Below are 13,353 nucleotides of genomic sequence, written 5' to 3'. Positions count from 1 at the left end.
GACCCAGGAAAGATATCCATAAATTGGTTGCACCATTCTATAAGCCACAGGGTTTAAAGGGTGGTAAGTAAAAAAACGCTTGGTTTTGGTTGTTCGACTGCCGCAACCCTTCAACATGTGGAAGGATCTACTCTCACGAAATGTGCGGTGATAAAGTAGCATAGTGATCTCATTATTGAGACTTCTTCCTCCACATAAGTTTAGTGTTAACTTAGTTACAGTTAAACTAAAGCTCAACCAGCAATGATTTTAGGTATAACTTTTGTTGCAACAGCGGGGTTCCAAAACGTGTTTCTCGCTTAAAAACATTCAGACTTTTCCATCCATTTGTAATACACACAGTGGCTATTTTTAGAAAGTCTCTGCTCAGAGGGACAACGGGAGGCCAAATTTGCTGAGTGTTGGCGTGTCAGGGATGATATAAAGAATACACGCTTATTTTGGGTGGACTGAAGTACAACAACAAGACAAAGGAATATAAGAGAACACTGAGTGTCACAATAAGTTGCTGATTGCCAACAGGAGACTTTTTGTGAAGTGTGTGCCACCAGGATCCAATGAAGTTCACAGTCAAGTGGTACTGACAGTTCACTGAGCAACACATTGTTTGTATTCACACTAAGAAGCTGGACGATTGTACGTCTGTGTCACAATAATACACATCTTATTCAGACAGACTGAATGTGTGTCTTTGTGAAAATCACACTGCTGTTATCACCCTTCGTTTAAGTGCAGGCAGGGACCATTAGGCCCGCAGAGGGGAACAGGAAGAGCATTGATGATTGACAGATGTGGGAACGAGTGGTACATGACTCTCCCACACATTCATGAAGTGTGTATAAGAAGATATTAAACACATGTCAGCCACAGCAAGGGACTTTCAAGCGTGGCTGACGGGTGTGGCATGGTTAGAAAACTAGTATTTGATGTGTGCCGGGGGAGCTCAGTTGGCCAATATATACAATTAAATATGTAGAACCTCACATTTCAGTAAGCATTTTTATTCCAGTATATCTTGTCACTGAACAATAAAATACAAAGCACCTCAACAGGGAGTATAGCTCGGAAGTGTCCAAAGTGCAGCCCAAGGGCCATTTGTGGCCCGCAGCTAACTTTTTAATGCACTGTGACACAAAACTATTACAAAAAAACAAAACATAACAAGTGGAATAAAGGAGCATATAGGTCGAATGTACCGAGAAAAAGATGCAATGTTAACTGTAATAACACAATGCTACCAAGTAGGCAGTTTTTTTTTCTTTTCAAACTGTCACCTCTCAAAAATAGTGAATAGAAATCAATGTCATAATTATTAACCCATTGAATGCTCTAATTACTTCACAGGAAATGTCCCACATTGAACTGTTTTTTGGGGAGAATATTGCATATTTTGTGTTTGCCATAAAAAGGGCATTAAAACAATAATACAATCTTAAGTTCGATGGATAGGTGATCTAGCGATTTAAATTTTCAAAGTAAAAAATGCAAAAAAATAATGTATGACTTATATTTACCACTTGAGTGGTGCTCTTTTAGATCCTTGAGAATTTTAGTTAATCTTTTTTTTTTAGCTGCCATTGCTCAAAAAATAATATTCAAAAATCAATGTTATGAATTATTATTGTTTGATATATTACTAAGGCTCCAATTACTTTACATCAAATATTCCACTTGTTGAATATTTTGTACTGTTGCCATAAAAAACAGGGTTTTTCCTTTAGCAAAAAAAGGTATAAAACATACAAAAAAAAAAACCTGGAAACTTTATATCGATAGATAGATCTGAAGTTGATCTAGACATTTATATATTGAAAGAAAAAAAAATGTTCAATACTTATTTTAAAAAATGTATTACAGACCCTTCCGGGTTCTCATGACCAAACTTGAGGGGAGCCCTAAAGATATTAAAAAAAAAGCTACACTGTATATATCGTAATGGTTTAGAAAAAAATCATCAAAATGGCCCTTGCATGTTTTCATTTTTCAGTGTGCGGCACCTTAATGACAAAAGATTGGACACTCATGGTATAGATTCACTCCCTGCAGAAAGTGACTCAACAGACATCCGCAATTAACTACTAACATCTACCATCTAAATAACTGACTAGCAAGATCATTGTGTCTTGTCTGCAGTCAAACATGGCGGTGGAAAGCCAATTGGGCACGGGGTGAATGAGTGCCGTCAGCACTAGGGAGTTGTGGTTCATTAAGGGACAAATTAATTCTAACATGCACTGTCACTTGCTGAAGGAGAAACTTGGCTCATGGAAGTTTTCCAACATGATAAGAAGTCAAAGAACACCCCTAAGAAGATCAAGTGCCTTACTGAGGAAGCTGAAGGTGTAGATGATGAAGTGGTGAAGTATGTCTCCTCCACACCTGAACCCAATTGAGCACAAGCGAGGTAACCTCAAGAAGGAAGGAAAATGTCTAACATCCACTAGCTCCCCTAGGATTAAGGCGGTGCTCGATAATGGCGCTCACACAAAATATTTAGACAATAATGGATGTGTGTTGGCTCATTGTCAGTGTATGGTAAATCTATACTGTTATACAAGCTGTACACGGACTACTCTAAGTCGTATTGAAAGCTCCTGTGAATTAAAAACTGAAGAGAAAATGAAGCCTATAAACACCAGCTTGTGCAGTCGTAGGAGACTGTCCTTGCTCCAGATGGCTCTTCTCTGCCTCTCATATGTAGGACTGTGTGGGGGATCGCTCGTGTGTGTGTGTGTGCGTGGCATACTATGACTCAGCCTTTGGGTACACTAAGAGACTGACAGACTCAATAATAATAATAAAAATAATCACCTCCGCCTGCTTTCACGCTCACAGTGGGAGACCACAATTGCGCCACCCAGCCAGACAGACTGGTTGAACGCGCGCGCACGAACACACGCACACGCACACGCACACACACACACGCACACACACACACACACACACACACACACACACACACAATATTATTTACCATTTCAACATGTACACTCTTATGACAGCCTGGCTTGTATGGAGCAGGATAGTGTTACCTTGGTGACACATGGCGTTGACGCCGCGTGCATATACCTGAATTTTTTTTCATGCTTTACTTGCTGACACATCTTTAAATATATTTACTTCTAGGGATGTCCGATAATATCGGACTGCCAATATTATCGGGCGATAAATGCTTTAAAATGTAATATCGGAAATGATCGGTATCTGTGTCAAAATAACCGGTACCTGTTTCATAAAGTTAAATTTATGATTTTTTAAAACGCCGCTGTGTACATGGATGTAGGGAGAAGCACAGAGCGCCAACAAACCTTAAATGCACTGCCTTTGCATGCCGGCCTAGTCACATTATATCTATGGCTTTTCACACACACAAGTGCATGCCAGGCATACTTAGTCAACAGCCAAACAGGTCACACTGAGGGTGGCCATATAAAATACTTAAACACTGTTACGAATATGCGCCACACTGTGAACCCACACCAAACAAGAATGACAAACACATTTCGGGAGAACATCTGTACCGTAACACAACATAAACACAACAAATACCCAGAACCCCTTGCAGCCCTAACTCTTCCGGGACGCTACAATATACACTACCGCTAGCCCTCACGTTCCCACCCCAACCTCCTCATGCTCTCTCAGGGAGAGCATGTCCCAAATTCCAAACTGCTGTTTTGAGGCATGTTAAAAAAAATAATGCACTTTGTGACTTCAATAGTAAATATGGCAGGGCCATGTTGGCATTTTATTCCATAACTTGAGTTGATTTAGTTTGGAAAACCTTGTTACATTGTTTATTGCATCCAGCGGGGCATTACAAAGAAATTAGGCATTCTAATGTGTTAATTCCACGATTGTATATATCGGCATCGGTTGATATCGGAATCGGTAATTAAGAGTTGGACAATATCAGAATATCGCATATCGGCCAAAAAGCCATTATCGGACATCTCTATTTAGTTCCATTATGTAGAAGTTACAACTTTTGAAGGAGACTAGAGTTTACTGATAATATTATAGATAGTAAAAAAGGCTGCATGACTCAAACTGCAATATAAGGGCTTCCTGCATGACCATATTTAGCACATTCATTGCGTGGGTTTTTTGAGTGTAAAACAAGCATATCCATTTCTCCTACAATAAGCAACACAGGTTTTTGACATCTTACACAACCGCCTCTGAATGTGTGAGACAATGCCGGTCCTCACACACCCAGCGTTACACAACTTGATGTGTGTCATGATAGCACAGGAACACTCCTACAACACCTCTGGCCTCTTTCTTGTACATTGGACAGTTAGTTCAATGACATCTATCATCTCTCTCACTTGTGTTTGACACCTCTGAGAGAAGAAGCGCCTAGACACAAAATGGCAGAAAGCACCAAAGCCTTAATTCCAACATCAAAGCTGGATTCTGGACAACAGACTTTCAATTAGGGATGGGTATAATTTATATTTGAACTGATACTTGTATCAAAACTGTACTCCTGAAACTGTGACACAATCATTACTAAAATGGAAAACGTACACATTACTGGTGATTTGAATAATTCAATAATATCAATGACATGATACATAAATTAACAAATATGAAATAGAATCAACAACAAATTGTCATAATTATCACAGCAAAAACAGGCAGAAATACAAAACACAAAAAAAGGTGCAAAAAACATCTTGCTTGTTTTGATGCTAATAATCCCAGGGTTTCTGAATGCACCTTTGTTGATTTAAATCATGCATGATGAAGAAGTGCGGTGTTGTTGTGACTCGTGCAGCGGGCTGCCGTCGGGGTATAAATTAATACATATCAAATCTGGCTCTTTTCGATAGAATGTTGTATTGCTCATTACAGTTCAAAGTTGTTTCCTTATGCAACACTGAGAACCTCCAAAAACCTTTCGACAAAAATATTTTACCATCGTATGCAAAAAAAAAACCCTAACGGCACAAACAAGAATGTTTGCAGGAGAAACCAGCACAAACTATTGGGACAACGTGGGGGGCCAACTTCACACAGGTGAATCAACAAAAGTGCGTAACTTGAAAACTTAAATAGACCAATGTTTTTGCAGCAGAAATAAGCACACATAAATGAGACATAGTTATGATTATTTACTTGTTAACATAAAAAACAAACGTTACTAACTTAAAAGCTTTAATAGTTAGACCAAAGATTCACAGTACAAACCTGCACAAATGTAACTCAAACGATTGGGCTTTGGTAATAACTTAAAAACAATAATAGTTATACCAGAAATGTTTGCAGCACAAAAGCATCCCAAACCAATGGGACATTTTGGGGTGATTTGGACAACGTGGGTTGGCTATTTGACGACACTCAACATTTTTTATTTTAGACTAACTTAAAAAACGTAACGACAAAACCGAATATATTTGCAACACAAAACAGCACAAATGATGAGAACAAGTTTGGGTAGATTTTAGATTTCAGGTAAAGCTACGATATGAACGTTGTGTTCAGTTGTTGACCTAGATTGTATTGGTTTTAGTATCTTAAATGTACAACATATATCAAAGTGGCAGCCGCATTATTCAATCTTTATGTATGTGGCCCTCCATGGAAAAAGTTTCAACACCCCTGCTCTAGATCATCTATTGTGTTATTTTGCCTTCAAATGTGTATATGACCTAGTCTGCAGCACTATGTGCTACACAAATAAAGTGGATAATGTTTTACTGAGCAGTATTTGGTCTGCTGACAAGAAAAAGGTTCACACCTTGGTATCTTTTTAAAAACAGACAGATGCACACTTGAAAATGGTGAAAAAATGTGGGCCCACTAAAACAAGGAGGCAGCCTTACCGTGTGATCATGGACACTTTGTTTTTTCACCAGGCCACCATCATAAGGTCCACCTCCTAGAAAATAAGACAACGCACAGATGAATACAAAGGTCAAACAATATCACTAAGAGCAGCATAACTTCCATGGGAACAATAGTCTCTTTATTGGCTTCCTTGTTAAATTGTGTGTGTGTGTGTGTGTGTGTGTGTCTTAAAGCTGCTCACACACATCCGTGTGAGTTAAAGCGTCAATCAGCCATGGATCAATACTGGGGTCAAAAGTTCAAAGATCAACCACGGTGCCTGGCCTCGCTTCGTTTTCATCTCACAGCCTTGACGTTTGCTGCAGGCTCGCTATGCTGCTGGCTTCTAAGGCCCCATTGTGTACATATGTGTGACTCATGACGGAACAGGTGGCCTCCTGGCGTCCTTCCTCGCCCGCAAACACACCTCCGCTTGCACCATGAGGTCGCGCAACACCTGTGAAGTGTGCCCCAGGCGCGCGCGCACGCACACACACACACCTTTGACCTGCCTTGGCATATTCATTTCACACGAGAAGCCATTTTGTGCTGGTCTTTACATCCGCAGCACCCCGCTGACACTCCAGCTACAGGCTCGCAGCATCAAACACGGCCACACACGGCGGTGGGCATATGTGCCGCCATTGAGTGCACACACATGGACGTAGCACTCAGGCATGCCGTGTGCATGTGTGAGACAGCTTTGTCAATAAGGTGCACGTACAGTTGGCTCAGCACTAACTGATCTCGCAGCCTGGTGGGTTAAAACCCCCCTCCTGACCTCTGAACTCCGGTTCACAGGTCACCCCCACAGCTGGCCTCACTGTAATGTGTGTGTGTCTGCTCAGGTGGACAAGCTATTTGTGTGACTCCTATTACTGCTTCAATTCAAGAACCAGAAACAAGTAATTGTTTTAATTGACGCTAATCAGGAAATATAAACCACATCAATCCGGCCAGCATGAGCTCTAAACCGGAGCGTAGTCACATGACTGCAGCGTTGAATCACCTGACAGAAGCTGACTAAAGGTTAACCAGTGGGAGCCTTTACCTTAGCCAACACCAAAGACAAGAAGAGGGGCGGGGCCTTAAAGGGCCTTGGTGTGGGGACGGAAGGGATGAATCGGCTGGGGAGGGATGGGAGGAGGGAAGAGGGAGGAAGGAGGCCTTGAGGCGCACAAAGATAAAGAGAGCAGTGAAAGATAAATAAAAAGCATTGTACAGCCTCGTGTTCGCCACACACACACACACACACACACAAAGTTGTAAGCGTAAGTCACATGTGATTTGTCGCTTCCCTTTTGACTTTCGACTCCCACCTCCAGTACATACCGACCCCCGCCGAGCATTGTGAACGCTCGCCAACTGGCAGGTGCAGACCTGCATGGCATGAGTCGAGTCGCCATGTTCTTGTAGCTTAGTCACTGCTGATTCACTGGCTATAACTTCAAGTTGGGGCGGCGATTTGGACACACATACAAACAAAATAGCAGGCACTTGTTAAATTCCTTGAGTTTTACACATATTTGCAGGCTTTCTTGTGCTCTGAATTTTGTACTTTCATGCTCTCACAACAAAACAACCTTTTGGCAGCTCTTAAACGTCAGTGCTTCTGGCAATGCAGAAATGCAGTGAACGAGGCAGAACACTCGCAATGCAGCTGAGAGTGTAATTGCATTGTAAATTTGCCACTTGCCAAGATTTACAATGTTTTTACGTGAAATTTCCCTTGTTCGGCCCCTGATAAAGCCGATTTTTAGTCTCTGGCTTTATCATGATCTTGATTTTAGAATGAATAATCATATTTTGTCTATTTTAGTTTCAAAATGTTTAAATTAAGAAAATAATTATTCAAATAAGATATTTAGGTTTTCCCTACATAAAAAAATCATGTTTTAAGATTCGGCAACATTCCGTGTATGCTTAATTTAAGAACTGCAAGTTGAATAATACTTGTTTTCAGAATAAAATACTTATTTCAAACTTAAAAGTCATTCTAATTTCTAGATAAAGAAATCTGGATTAAGGATAGTAAGATTTTACATAGCTGCATGGACAGACAATTTCAGTAGTTTCCCTCCTCCCAAAATCTAATTATCATATTTTGTCAGTTCTTTTTTGCAGTGTTTATAAGGATCCTACATTATTTACATTTGTATGCACATGTGATGCAAGAGGTTGTCAGGAGCTGGCAGCACTGTTTGCAATATGAACCCAAGATGCAGGGACGGAAGGCAGCATGCAGGTAGAAAGCTAATTTATTTGCACAAAAACTAGTGTGGCTAGGGAATGTACAGAAAGCAAACACCTCAGCAGCATAGCCACTCAATGAAAAATGATCCAGCAATGGCCAAAGGAACAAAGCACCCTGATTGGCAACCAGGGATAGGTGTGTCTTGTTTGCCAATCAACGACAGGTGAGGGAGGCCACACTCAGTCCAGAGAAGAAGAGGCAGGTAATGAAAACATAGCAAGTGGGAAGAAGAAAACAAGAGCACTGGAACAGAAATAGTACCAATCAAAGCCAAATAAACAAGTCCAAATCTATCATTCAGATCATGACAATAGTGCTCTTTCTACGCACGTGCACGCCAGGCTGGAGATGGCAGCATGACAGACCGACATGGCGGATGCGCGTCAAGTCACTGTGGTCCTGGCGGTTTTACTCCTGAACCTCTTACACATGACTCAGACAAGAAGTCCTGCTCAGAAGCCACCACGTGAGCACGCGTGCTCAAGACGCCCACGCAAACACGCACGAGATGAAGAACTGATCAAGTGGCTTCCTCTGTAGGGCAAGTGGGGGAAGTGGTGCCTACGTAAGCAGGCGGAGGGTGGCAGACAGCCTCTGACACACACGTAGGAAATCAGACAAGGACAACAGTCAGTGAAAATACAAATTTACATTGGCAAGACTTTGTCGAACATGACACGTTCTACCACCAACGTGTGGTCTACCTCCTCTTCTGCTGGCACACACATGACTCAGTATTACAGCAGATGACCATCATGTGACTTTAGCACCACTCAGTTTAGGAAAGAAAATCTAGCCAAACCATTGTACGAATGTTTCGATTTACGAACCACAGGTCGAATAAAAATTTGTGTTGGCATATGATTTTTGTCTCCATGTACGGTGGGGCAAAAAAGTATTTAGTCAGCCACCGATTGTGCAAGTTCTCCCACTTAAAATGATGACAGAGGTCTGTAATTTTCATCATAGGTACACTTCAACTGTGAGAGACAGAATGTGAAAAAAAATCCAGGAATTCACATTGTAGGAATTTTAAAGAATTTTTCTGTAAATTATGGTGGAAAATAGGTATTTGGTCAACCATTCAAAGCTCTCACTAATAGAAGGAGGTTTTGGCTCAAAATCTCATGATACATGGCCCCATTCATTCTTTCCTTAACACGGATCAATCGTCCTGTCCCCTTAGCAGAAAAACAGCCCCAAAGCATGATGTTTCCACCCCCATGCTTCACAGTAGGTCTGGTGTTCTTGGGATGCAACTCAGTATTCTTCTTCCTCCAAACACGACGAGTTGAGTTTATACCAAAAAGTTCTATTTTGGTTTCATCTGACCACATGACATTCTCCCAATCCTCTGCTGTATCATCCATGTATCCATTTTGGTATAAACTCAACTTGTCGTGTTTGGAGGAAGAAGAATACTGAGTTGCATCCCAAGAACACCACAACTACTGTGAAGAATGGGGATAGAAACATCATGCTTTGGGGCTGTTTTTCTGCTACGGGGACAGGACGATTGATCCGTGTTAAGGAAAGAATGAATGGGGCCAAGTATCGTGAGATTTTGAGCCAAAACTTCCTTCCATCAGTGAGAGCTTTGAATGGTTGACCAGATACTTATTTTCCACCATATTTTACAAATAAATTATTTAAAATTCCTACAATGTGAATTCCTGGATTTTTTTTCACATTCTGTCTCTTACAGTTGAAGTGTACCTATGATGAAAATTACAGACCGCTGTCATCATTTTAAGTGGGAGAACTTGCACAATCGGTGGCTGACTAAATACTTTCTTGCCCCACTATACATAAGTTTTATTCACCCAACATGTGCCTGAAGCTCAGCCATTTTTTGGCCGGCAGCACATCCATTGTGGGCGGGCTGATCTCTCTGATCGCTTACTGCTCAATCAGTCAGTGAAGTGCTGCTGTTAGCTACAGTAGCCTTGTGCACTTTTTACGTGTTGTCAGCCTTTTTACAACCTTTTGAGAGTCTTGCCAGTGCAATAGGATTCAAAAGACAAGAAATGGAAAAGCGATGTGTGGTTTGAAACATTCAGGATGTATCCACAGCGTTGTAGACAGTACCTCTCCCTGCCCCTGTATGCAAATCAACCTACTCAGTGCCCTAGTGGTTAGAGTATCCGCCCTGGGATCGGTAGGTTGTGAGTTCAAACCCCAGCCGAGTCATACCAAAGACTATAAAAAATGGGACCCATTGCCTCCCTGCTTGGCACTCAGTATAAAGGGTTGGAATTGGGGGTTAAATCACCATTAATGATTCCCGGGCGCGGCACGGCTGCTGCCCACTGCTCCCCTCATTTCCCAGGGGGTGATCGAATGCAGAGGACACATTTCACCACACCCAGTGTGTGTGTGACAATCATTGGTACTTTAACTTTAACTTTAAATAAGATGAACTAACAAGTGCACTTAATTTCTTAATCCTAATCAACGTAGCGAGGTGGCAGTCAAAGTTAAGTACTTTTGTGACTTCAAAACTGACGGCAACAACTTCTAGACTTATGGATACATCCTCTTACTATCCACATGAGAGGCATGATTTACTATCTAGAATAACTTTGACAAGCAGCAGGAGCACATAGCAGAGACGGCAGCAAACAAGACATCGCTGGCTCAATGCTGCAGCATAAACTTCGTCTTTACAGTTTAACGACAGTTTACATCCATCCATACATCTTGCATTAGAGCCATCTTTAGTTTCATTTTATAATTATGGTCGCTCAGTGGTTCCAGTGCAGAATAAAGTATAGTTAGCTCTCAATGCTAAAAATACTTTGTCTGCGTTAGCGCTTATGATAACAACATTACTAATATTTGGTTATTATTCAGATCATGAGATGTAAATAGAGCATTTTTGTGGGTTTTGGATGGTTAGAAAGTTTTGTGGGCAAAATAAAAAGCCCCATATGACTAGATTTTTATGTTAGCAGACTTTTTCTTCGAATGCATAAAATAAGAAAAATCTATGTTTTTATGTTTTAAATGGGGATTGTGATTAACAGATAGCACATCTCTTTCTACATGTCTATTTTTTTGCGTATTTCCAGTATGACTGATCTGATACGATTGTCAGAGTGCAGAGGGTTTACTCCAGTGACGTCTATCTCCGTAAATAGCCTCAGGTGTTTGGAGTGGAATATTCAAAATGGCTGATTTTGTGATGTTTAGACTGTATTTCCACATACTTTGCGGATTGTAAACACAACTGACAATTAGGCATACAAAGTCAACTTATTTTTCCACTCTACTGGTATTTTAAGGACATGGAAATTCCAAGAGCATGTCACGAGGCAGTGGGTAAAGAAACTGCACATTGAAGCTTGTTATTATAGTCTATAATCCCATTATCCATCTATTTTCTACCGCTTGTCCATCTTGGGGTCGTAGGGGTGCTGGAGCCAGTCTCAGCTGCACCCGGGTGGAAGGCGGTGTACACCCTGGACAAGTCGCCACCTCATCACAGGGCCAACACAGACAACATTCACACTCACATCACACACTACGGACAATTTAGTGTTGCCAATCAACCTCCTCAGATGCATGTCTTTGGAGGTAGGATGAAGCAGGAGAATAATCAGGTAGAGAGATTTGAGAGTTTCTTACCAGAAGTTGTTTCAGAGAAAGGCGTTGAAGCACTAAAGAGGGGACGAAATTCTGCAAACTCAAAATGACAAATCTAGGATGAAGACGAGCAGGCTGCCGGCATGCCTTCATTTGTTTTTGCTGTCGGAGTAATGCATCTACGGATGGGTACCGAACTCTGTATTTTTATGAATTCCGTCGGTACTACCGGGTATCGATCCACGTTTCTGTAACTAAACAATGTCATATTTTGATACCTTTGTTGCACTTGACGTTACGTTCGGATGCAGACCCGTCACATCCGGTTAAAGATTAAACACCGGCTCAAGGAAACAATCAATCAAACAGCATTCAGGGTAAACTCAGGCAAACTCCTAAGTAATGTTGCCATTTTCAACACCAATAAAAGGAGTACGCTTGGTAGAAAACACTTGAACATAAAGTAAGGATTTATTCTCACAAAATGCGTTAGTTTGAATCAATTTTACATGGCAGATTCAACACCTCCAAATTTGGTAATGAATATTTAAACTACGATAAATGTTACAATGCAACAGCTTCTATGTATTATACCCAATACTTACAGTATAAAGACTTTGTATGGCGCAAAAAAGCATTCGGCTTTATGGAAAAAGCTACTTCCTTGTTAGACGACATACCATAAACAGCCTGTACAGTACTGCCATCTATTGTCTTGGAAGTGCAATTGCATTGCAAATGAGACTCAATGTTATTAGAAAACAAGATGCGACTTGTCCAGGGTGTACCCCGCCTTCCGCCCGATTGTAGCTGAGATAGGCGCCAGCGCCCCCCGCGACCCCGAAAGGGAATAAGCGGTAGAAAATGGATGGATGGATGGAAGATATAACAACTGGACAGCACAGTTATTATCAGCTAATTTTTAAATGCTACATTGAAATAGGGCTGGGCGATATTTTACTTTTACCAATATCTCAGTATGTTTAGGCTATGTCACGATACACAATATATGTCTCGATATTTTGCTTTAGCCTTGAATTACCACTTGATGCATATGATCACACCAGTATGATGATTCTATGTCTACATTACGCCACTACAATAGTTAAAAACAAATAAAATGCACTTTTGTGCATGATGTCACACAAGATATTTCAATAACTTTCAAATAAACATAAGCTGCACAATAGGTTCCTGAGGACGTTATCTCCTTCAGTTGTTGACTTTTTTTTTGGTGTGGCACCGAACAGAGATGTTAAAGTTAAAGTAAAAGTACCAATGATTGTCACACACACTCTTGACATGTAGAGTTTCAAGCACGAGTTCTCTAGCGGGTGAATTTTCAAATGATGCTACTTTTTGTAGCAACACTTTTGAACATATTCCCGCTTGAAGCCAAACCACCGCCAGACGATGGATCCCGTGCTGTTTTTATTGGTGATTAATTCTTCCTTTATTTGTTACCAGATTCGCACCTTCTCTCTCTCGTATTACGACCCGCACCTCACCTTTAGCATCACAGCTAACGTGACCAAGTCCATACCTCTCTGCTCCGTGGGAGCGTGTGACGTTGCACACGTGTCGTGTGTAAGAATGTGCGCTTGGTTTACGTCTCTGTAAAAAGCAGAGACAAGAAAGAGTGCGAAACGCATGCAGTGAAATGTTTGCAGCTAAAATCA

The 13,353-nt window shown here is 41.1% G+C and overlaps 1 protein-coding gene across 3 annotated transcripts in view; it reads right to left on the bottom strand.

Annotated features, from left to right (window-relative positions):
- The window catches only part of kdm6ba (lysine (K)-specific demethylase 6B, a), a 103,883-nt gene that overhangs the window by 27,118 nt on the left and 63,412 nt on the right, over window positions 1–13,353 (bottom strand). For all 3 annotated transcript variants that reach the window (XM_061912472.1, XM_061912471.1, XM_061912473.1), the window contains exon 4: window positions 5,832–5,887. The gene's annotated coding sequence lies outside the window, so the exon portion shown is untranslated. The remainder of the gene's footprint in view (window positions 1–5,831; window positions 5,888–13,353) is intronic.

Source organism: Nerophis ophidion, linkage group LG10 (assembly GCF_033978795.1).
Source record: "Nerophis ophidion isolate RoL-2023_Sa linkage group LG10, RoL_Noph_v1.0, whole genome shotgun sequence".
NCBI lineage: Eukaryota > Metazoa > Chordata > Actinopteri > Syngnathiformes > Syngnathidae > Nerophis > Nerophis ophidion.
Note: the sequence above shows the minus strand (reverse complement) of the source record. Positions and strands in the feature narration are given on the sequence as shown.